At 36.8% G+C, this 9398-nt stretch overlaps 1 protein-coding gene across 1 annotated transcript in view; it reads right to left on the bottom strand.

Annotated features, from left to right (window-relative positions):
• The window catches only part of wscd1a (WSC domain containing 1a), a 32140-nt gene extending 23242 nt beyond the window's left edge, over positions 1-8898 (bottom strand). Inside the window, exon 1 of the mRNA XM_016573677.1 lies at positions 8559-8898. The gene's annotated coding sequence lies outside the window, so the exon portion shown is untranslated. The remainder of the gene's footprint in view (positions 1-8558) is intronic.
• Between the last annotated feature and the right edge of the window lie 500 nt (positions 8899-9398).

Below are 9398 nucleotides of genomic sequence, written 5' to 3'. Positions count from 1 at the left end.
AGGGGCATTCACTATAAACGTCATTTATTTTTACCCTTAAGCATACACGACTTTCTGGGCGAAAGTGAAACTAACAGCCTGTGTGAAATGCGCTAGGCTGTACTGTACTTGTCCCTCTCATTCTGCACCAGTGCAAATACGTGTGCGCGTTGCGCGTTATTATTATACATACTCTTTTGGTTTCTGTACCCAATATTTTAAAAATTTACAAATTCATTGAAAATATTGGTATCGGTACTCGGTATCGGCAAGTACCAAAAATAAAAGTATCGGTATCAGGCGAGTACTGGAAAAAGTGGTATTGGTGCATCCCTACATTCTAATTTCATTTATTCTTTTTCGATCTCATTTGACATCTTTAGACTTTGGGGTAAAAATGTCATTATTCTCATTCTGAGTCCTTTCAAGCTCCATTCAAGCACAGCTTTGCTCACTGAACCCCTTTTGAGCCCCCCCAACCCCTTCTTTGTATGCCTAGTGCTGGCAAAAGTCCTAGATTTGCATAAACGTTTGAGATGCAGGGGCGGGTGTCCTCGCCAGCACCAGAGGAAACCATAACTACAAGGCGGCTGAGAATGTCAATCAGCCTGAGGGCTCATTATTCTTCTAGCTATGAACAGTGAGTGACTGGCGTCTGGAAGTTTTCTCCCCCTCTGTCAGTACATGCAGTAGCTTCTAACAAATCTATCCTTTACAAGACAGAGGATGCACGCATAGTTGACAGAAATCAAAATAACACCCACTGCATCTGCCATTCTTCTTCTTTATTTATCTTATTTTCAAAATCAGTTTTAGAAAGTTCTAGTACTGCAAGGTCTAAAAAGATTTTAAAAAATGATCATTTAACATATTTAGGGATGCACCGAAATTTTCGGCCGATAATTTTCAGCGGCCAAAATTTTGGTGCATCCATTGTCATATTCATCTATACTGTATGAACCTATGTTTATCATTTGAATCATTTGCAACATTATGTTCTCATAAACCGTTTTTACCCATGTATACATAATTCATAGCTTTTGAATAATATATACAAATATGAAAAGCTGCTTACATGTATGTATATTAACCAGCGTTACAGAGAGCTGACAGCATAGATTAAAGAACCAGTCACACAAGACAAATTCTTGTTCAACATCAAGATAAAATTGAGCTAAATAAAGACATTTTGGAATATGAACTGTTTTTGTCTAGGCACGGCATCCTAAAAACGTGGCGCTTATGGCGTGAGATGCTAAAAAAACTACCTGATAAATATATACACCCTAGATGAGTTATTGAATATATAAATGCATACATATTGAAAGAGATTAAGCAACACGTATGTAGGGCTTTGTGTTTTTGCCTTAGGGCAGATTTTGTATATTTATACTTATATGGGCTCTTATAGTGGGCACTTTATGTCAAATCCTACTGACATGAATGATTATTTCTGTTCTTCTTTCATCTCTGTAGCAAGCAATCAAATACATATTTCATTTTGTAACATGAATGAAATTAAGGTACTACAACTAACTAGCTATTTTTCCTAACAGAGTAGAGTATTTTTTTTTTTTAGTTTTGAGTTTGTGTTAGGGTTCATTCATCATATTATATGGTAAATTACTAATAACTGATGCTCAACATTTTTTAATTTGTTCTATTTATTTATTTATTTTACTCATTTTAAAATGAAAATACCTGTTCAATGAATTCTGTACAGGTGCTATGCCTTCACTACTTCGAATACTCATCTAGAATTTTCCACTATAAATCTATTAAAAATCACTTTTGAAAAATGAACCAGAAATGAGGCCACGGTGTGTTTATGAGATGACTTTCTTGTCATATTGGTAAACCAGAGAATTTGGCAGTGGTCCCAAGCATTTTTTTTTTTTTTTTAGAATATTATTCACTTTAAATAACTGAAATTAATGGAGCCAAAGGGAGGCGGCTCGATTAATTATAAGGATGGTCCGTTAATGAATGTTATAGCAGTGAGATGTGTGGGACACATAATTCATCTTATTTTATCTTTCCTTTTGCTCTGTTGTGTGCTTGCCGGTAAATGGTATTGCATTTCACACAGAAACAAATGCATTTATGAATAATAATGCAGAGCCAAGGTCATTTTCCGTTCAGGGAAGTCTGACGACTCCACGGTGCATTTCAAAGGGCATTAAGATCGAAAGCAAATGTTATTCGCCTTTATTTGATGTATAATTTATTAGTCTATTTTGCTGTTGCTCTTGTGGCATATGCCATAAAAAAATCTCTTGAGTTGTAATATGGGGTTGAGTCTTCATGGCTGTCTGTGGACAGCAGCGCGCGGGTGCTGTAGGTCCAGACTGGTGCACTCATTTGTCTTCATCTGCTTTCCCAGCGTGTTATCATCTCACTTACAGCAGGGCAGCCACACTTCCATCTCAGAGGCTGATGGGACTGACCCTGGAGCTCAGATGCTGCCTGAAAAGCTCTCTTTTCTCTCATCTAAGCATCTTGCCACCATCTCTGGCCATCTGGCTGTTACGTGCTCCTCTTTAGTATCTCTGAATGAAGCATTTCAGTAAGAAATGTTCAAGCGAAGAAGGTTTCCACAGTCATAATCTTGCTTCTAAAGAGTGTCACAGTGGGGCGGCAGACACATGACAGGTGGCCCGCTGTTCTCCTGGCCCACAGTGACCCCAATCTGTCCTCCTTTAATATATATTTTCAAGGCCAAATCCAAGAAATGAGGGAGGGAAAATATTTTATATTAAGCTAATTTCTTCTCATTCCTAATGCACTGTATAAAGTGGTCACATGCAATTGTTACCGTAAGGAGCTGTTTCTGACAATTACATTTAGTTTTGCCAGTGTAACCTAATGTATTTAGGTTAATTCAATGATGTTAAATAAATAATATTTTGACTTGAATGATTCATTTAATTTAGATGCTACCACAAATCTACAAATTAGTTTGTAGCAGTATGCGTTTCATATATTCTGTCATATGTTCTTGGTAATAATCTTGCTCAGCATCACACCCCAGGGTTGAATAATCTAATCAAAGATTTAAAGAGACATTTTCTGCAGTTCACTGTTTGGCAGCCTGTCAGCGAATTCAAAATAGTGTATGCAAAGGTTCCAAGAGCAGTCAGACAACTAATTAAGAGTTCACTTATCAAAATTGCATCTTGCATAATATTAGTTTAAAGGAAAGGAAAATAAACCAAAAATATGCAACATGTTATTTAGTAGAGTTCATTTCAAATCAAATGAATAATTCTGCCTGCATTTTGGAGAAGATGAGTCCATCTGATTTGAAACACCCAACTTAAATTATTGAAAAATCATGCGTAATGCTTAATCCAAATCCTCTGAACCTCCAGCTTTGAGCTGAACTGCAGGTGATTGTCAATCACTTTATTCACAGCCTACTACTATTGATCATCCACTGCAGGGATTGATCTCACTGCAGCGTCCAAAAGATCCATATAAACCGAACTGTTTATTTGTTCTTAATTTGGTCCAATTTTGCTTTTGAGCTAACTGAGCTTTTGGTTAAAACACATAAAGCCTTTTGCAAAGACACACACGCGTAAGTGTACTGCAGAGTCCTTATTCTCATTATTTTTGCGGATACAATTCAAACGTGTTCCATTTCGCTGGTTCACGTCCAGTATTTACTAGACACTTACAGCGTCAAGAGAGGAAAGGAGATGAATTAGACGATGCATTAAAATTTTGTTAGGAATATTCTGTCTTTGATTATTTATGCTTTGTGTTGCTTGAGGCACATTTACATTTGCAGATTTACAGCCCGGCCATAAACAAGGCACTATAACTAAAATTCGCTCAATAAATGCTGGTTGAAAAGATGGCGACTGCTGGCCCCTGGACACCAGTTTATTGACCACTAAACTACAACGGTTGCGTGCACGAAGCAGTGTAGCCGAAGTACTGACACCAGAGCACTTTAACACCCACAGACCACAGACAAGTAAGTGTGATCATTCTGTGGCCTCTTCTGGGAGACTGAAGCAAGTCCTGGCAAAACGCAACACACACGCATGAATATACAATAGTCCTTGCTGACACAAGCTGACAAGACTGCAGCATTATTTCCACATATTTTGCAGGAACTCATCACCATCAGCTGCAGAGGATGACACTGCATTCCAAGAAATGTAGCCCTTTCTTTCTCCAGTGTAATGTCTTCATTTTTTTCAGCTGCTGCAGTAAGTAAATGTAGTTGTTTCTCATCACGAATCGACTGTGAAGTCTTTCATCTGTGCAGACTCAGCTGTCTGGTTCAGTATAATGAAATTAGCTGCATTATTACTATACTTTCTCCCATTTTTGTTAGTTCCTAAACCAACATTATAGGTATAAGCCCTTAAAGGGAGAGCAGGAACACAGAAGAAAATATTTTAAGAAATGTCAGTGTATTTTTGTCCACACTTCGGAAATCAATTGTGAGCAAAACTGATTGTTTTCTAGCCGACTATCAAACAAATTGTGCAGCTAGTTCCTCTGTTCTTTCGAACAAAATTATTTTATATAAGTGCCGTGTGTCCAGTTGTTTTAAATTGTCATATGCTACTTGTAGTATTCTGTCAAGAGTTAAAACATTCTTCAATATATACTTTTCTGTTTTTGCAGAAGAAAAGAAAGCTTTGGAATGACATAATGGTGAGTAAATGATGACACAATTTTAATTTTTTGGCAGAACTTTCCCTTTAAGGAGCAAATTCACAATTTTTAGAGCAAAAACCTGCGTCTTAATCACTTATCACCTGCAGTCCAGTTCAATTTGAATTACTGTCAATCTTTTCTGTGTAAATTAGGCTTATCAATGGTTTATTATTTACAAATCTCAGCGCTTTACATCTAGTGCAATTATTGTTTACATACACTTTGATTGATTTTCCCGTACATTTCTGCCATATGTACATTAACTGACAGTCACCACTGATAAGCTACCACTAAATATTGTAGAAACTTAATTTGCTGTAAAGTTGCTTTGCAACGATTTGTATCGTGAAAAGCGCTATACAAATAAACTTGAATTGAATTGAACTGAACTTTAATTGATCATTGTAATGATATTAATTTAGTAATTTATCAAATGATGTTCAGACGATGAAGAAGAGCCTTATAATATCAGATATCCAGATATGTGGCGCAGGCAAACACAGAAAAAATGGATTCAAGAGTGTGGATCAGGATATATGCAAATAAATTATGATATCAATACATTTTTAGTAGGGGTGGGAATCTCTAGGCACCTCACGATTCGATTCGATTACGATTCAGAGGGCTGCGATGCGATGATAAAACGATTAGGCCTATCGATGCATCTTTTTTTCTATACAGATTTTCTTTTTTTCTCACTGTGTGACTATTGAAGCAAAGTATCTGTAATGATCAATAGTGAATTTACTTCCAATATCTTTTATTAATAAAACAAACGTAAGTGATTTGGCAAGTCATCTGTAAGTTTACATTTGCCAGCAAATGTCCCAGCATTGCAAAGAACCAACAGGAAAAGAAACGTGTGCCTGTAGCAGCATACTTGTAGTAAATTAATACAGACTTCAGCATGTCCTGAATCACTAACAAAAAATAATAGACACAACTTGCATATAGTGTGGCTCTTGTCCAGGTCCTTTTTCCCTTCAACTTCATAGAAGAGCGCGGACTTGACAACCCTGCATTCAACACGAACTGCAGGAGGCAGATTTCACTGATCACGGGTCAAAAGGAGATCGTGCTGGAAGATTTGCTGCTCAACAGATCCTGAGCTCATTGACAAATATCTGATCTTGTAAGATGTGTTGCCTTTACAGAGTGCGTGTGATTGCAAAAATGATAGTGAACTGCAAGCGATCATTCACAATCGATTTCAATACCCCTCAGGCTCCCTGATGCGCAAAAATTATATACAATATTAGAATGTTTGCGAGAGCGGGCAGGACTGGACACAAAAATTGCAGGAGCGGGACTAAGAAAACAGTCCCGCACAGGGCTCTAAGCCATACGCTAGCTTTTGATGCAGAGGGTGCCTGATCATGCGTCTCTTACATGCACGCCACAGACTGTCCAGGCGCTGCACTTCCATGCTTCAGAGTTCCGCCTTTTGCATTCCGTCAATATTACGTTATCAATTAACATTTAGAAAATCGATTTTTGACATTTGTGAATCGATTCAGAGTCGTCCACATCCGCATCGCGATGCATCCAAGAATAAAATTTTTCCCCCACCCCTAATTTTTTGTGAATTCTTTCTTTTTTTGTTATAGAAAAACAGCTGTAAATGTATACGTTTTAGAATACAGTTGTGCAGGGTTCAACTGGCTTCCAAACCTCCTGCAAGTTATTGGACAGCCCGGAATCAAAATCACAACAAGGCTCTTTCCAAAATATGCAAATCAAAATTAATAGCCATGGCAAAAACAGTCCATTCAGTCTATTCAGAACACTTCCGTCAGGCTTGTGGGACCACAGGAGACGGAAGAGAAATAAGACTGTCCCTAGCAAACTGTGTTAAGGCCAGAAAAAAAATTGCAGAAGCACAATCAACCACCCGCCATGCATTCATTATTTAGAATAGGTTTTAGCGAGGCTCGAGAAACACTGCAGTCAACAGTGGTCGGTCAAACCATGGGAAGTCTGAAGGGAAAAAGGCAGCCTGTGCTAATCAAGAATAATATTACACTGAAGATATCTACATTAATTGAGACCTGGTTCTAGGCTGAATAATCAACTGCTTCAGTTCGCCTAAACTAAGTATCGCTGTAATTATTGTTCAGAGACAATAATCACATGCTGAAAAGAATCTTTGAGCGCTTTTTTGGTCACACATGTAAAGGTGTCCCATTACTTTGACAGGGTAATCTTTTCAAGCACAAGTTACCATATTTTTTTTGAAGCATAAAATCTAATAAAGGGGAAACTATGACATACAGTACAAGTACACTGGTGTAATGCAATCATGAAAGATTATGCATTCATACACAACTCTATGGCACAGATACCTCTCTGGAGATGAGGCGGTTTGCCCCATTGGCTGTAAATGTATGCCGCTGAAAGGTCAACCATGACAAAATGATCTTGATTAACCCTGTGAGACATGAAGGCTTAAGACTGACTCATTTACAGTCAGTCTGGATACATTCCTTTTTCATGACCATAAAGAACCAATATAAATGATGAAGGATGAGAGAGGAAAACCCTAATGAAATCTATGGCATCTGGGCGCACTCAAAAGACATGTTAGTGCAGTTCATCAGATAACCGCAGCTCTTATGGACAAACCCTATCACTGGGAACATCATATTTATATACACAACTTCAAAAAAGACATGGTATATAACAGTTATGTTTTGTCATATCACAAAGACAAACACAAGGTAATCAATGTTGTATAATAAATTGAGTGCATATTGTTTAAAAAAAATTTTGAAAAGGGTTTATTCCTTTATCTACAGACCAAAAGATCCATTTAAATTCTCAAATAACCTAGAGACCCCTATGTAGAAAAGCTAGATTTTTTTTATATCGGAAAATGTTTCATTAGTAACAAACATTTTTACTTTCTATAATGCATAATGGATATTACAAATTATATATATATATATATTAGGGCTGCACAATTAATCGAATTTCTAATCGCGATTACAATTATGGATGCCACAATTACGTAATCGTTCAAAGCGGCAATTAATTCTCAATTAAACGTTCAAAGTCCACTTATGATATTCTGCGTGCTTAAGATGCGTTTTTTTTTCTTTCTACATGTTATCTTAAGGGTTTTTCCATTGTTTTAATTTTAGTTTTAGTATAACACTATAATACCATTTATATTTTTACTTTTTTTTTAGAAGTTAAAGAAGAAACCAATCCGATGTATAGTTGACATTTGAGGTTTAATACTATAGAAAAGCACTAAAAGTTTTTCAGTTAGAGTGTTTTCAGCTTGTTTATTTTCATATAAAAATATGGCATGCAGTTGCATCAAACAATGGTATAAACATCATTCAATGTAAATTGTGATAATCGTAATTAATCATCGCAATTACAATTTCAAGGGAATAATCGACAATTAGGATTTTTGTCATAATAGTGCAGCCCTAATATATATATATATAAATATATATTAATACATGGACCCCTTTAGAGGACCTTCAGTGCCTCTATATTTGTGTAACTCTGATCACTTCTGAGGGCTTGGTTTTAACCAATAACACTAAACAGCCATTTCTTTGATTCTAAAACATTATTTGTACTTTTTAGACTATAAAGGAGTACAGACTACATTTACTTTTACATTTACAAATACAGCAGGTTCAGTCACTTGGACATCAGTCATCAACACTTGTTTGCATTAATTTTGACAACTCCCTCATGACTCAGGGCTCAACAGATATATTGGTGTATAAAAATAACGTATACACAATTCACGTAAACTTTCCAATGTATTTAGACCGAAGTTATCAAACATACTAGACTAAACATTAAAACAATACTTTTGTTATGGGAAAAAAAAAAGCTTTTTATGCATTTACACTTTGTTAAATTATAAGAAATTCTCTTACCTTTTAGCAGCTAGCCAACTACCCCTCGGCAGTGAAGAATAACAATCTTGTAGCACATTAAATGTATTTCAGAGCTTGAGATTTCCTTGAACGTCTCTTCGTGAACATGAGCATCTCTTTCATCTCTGAGGCAAGCCGCATCTCGCTTTCTCACTCTGTTTTGCTATTTTGCTCCACTTGATGTGTGTCACTAATCCTCTTGCATTTTTTTATTTTGCATAGCTGTGAAACCACTATAACAGCGATAATCCTTATCTAAATCCGTTGCCGTGTCCCCTTTGCTTTGCAGTCCCACGTTTCTCTGTGGACGCACATAAGAGCCCAGCTGTTTTTAAGTCGGACAGCGCTGCCCGTGTGCGCATGCGCCAAGAGAGAGAGAGAGAGAGAGAGAGAGAGAATTTGAATTTTGAAAAAAAACTTTATTACAATATTTCACATAAAACACTTTTTCAACAAATCAACATTTACCATTTTACATTTATCTTTTAATACCACAAGGAAAACAAAACCAAAACAAAAACCTTTTTTACATTAGTAAAAGAGAAAAATATATTTTTCCATCAATAACAGAGCACAGAGCATCATTCTTACACCACTTCGTTTCAAAAGTAAAAACGTCATCCATGGATGTATAAAAATGAAAATCAATAAGAATTCTGGATTTAACGGTGAGAGAGAGAGAGAGGGGGGGAGGTGGGGCAGTCCACACTGGGAGGAGAGAGTTTGGGACTGGAACATCAGCAGCACTTTTCAATCTGTTACACGAAACGTACATGTAGGGGAGACCTGGGAGTGTGTAACACAGGGTGAGTTACACACTCCCAGAGTTACACCCCCCCC

The sequence above is a fragment of the Sinocyclocheilus rhinocerous genome, unplaced genomic scaffold, assembly GCF_001515625.1.
Source record: "Sinocyclocheilus rhinocerous isolate Xijiao unplaced genomic scaffold, SAMN03320098_v1.1 scaffold1152, whole genome shotgun sequence".
In the NCBI taxonomy this organism is placed as follows: Eukaryota; Metazoa; Chordata; class Actinopteri; order Cypriniformes; family Cyprinidae; genus Sinocyclocheilus; species Sinocyclocheilus rhinocerous.
Note: the sequence above shows the minus strand (reverse complement) of the source record. Positions and strands in the feature narration are given on the sequence as shown.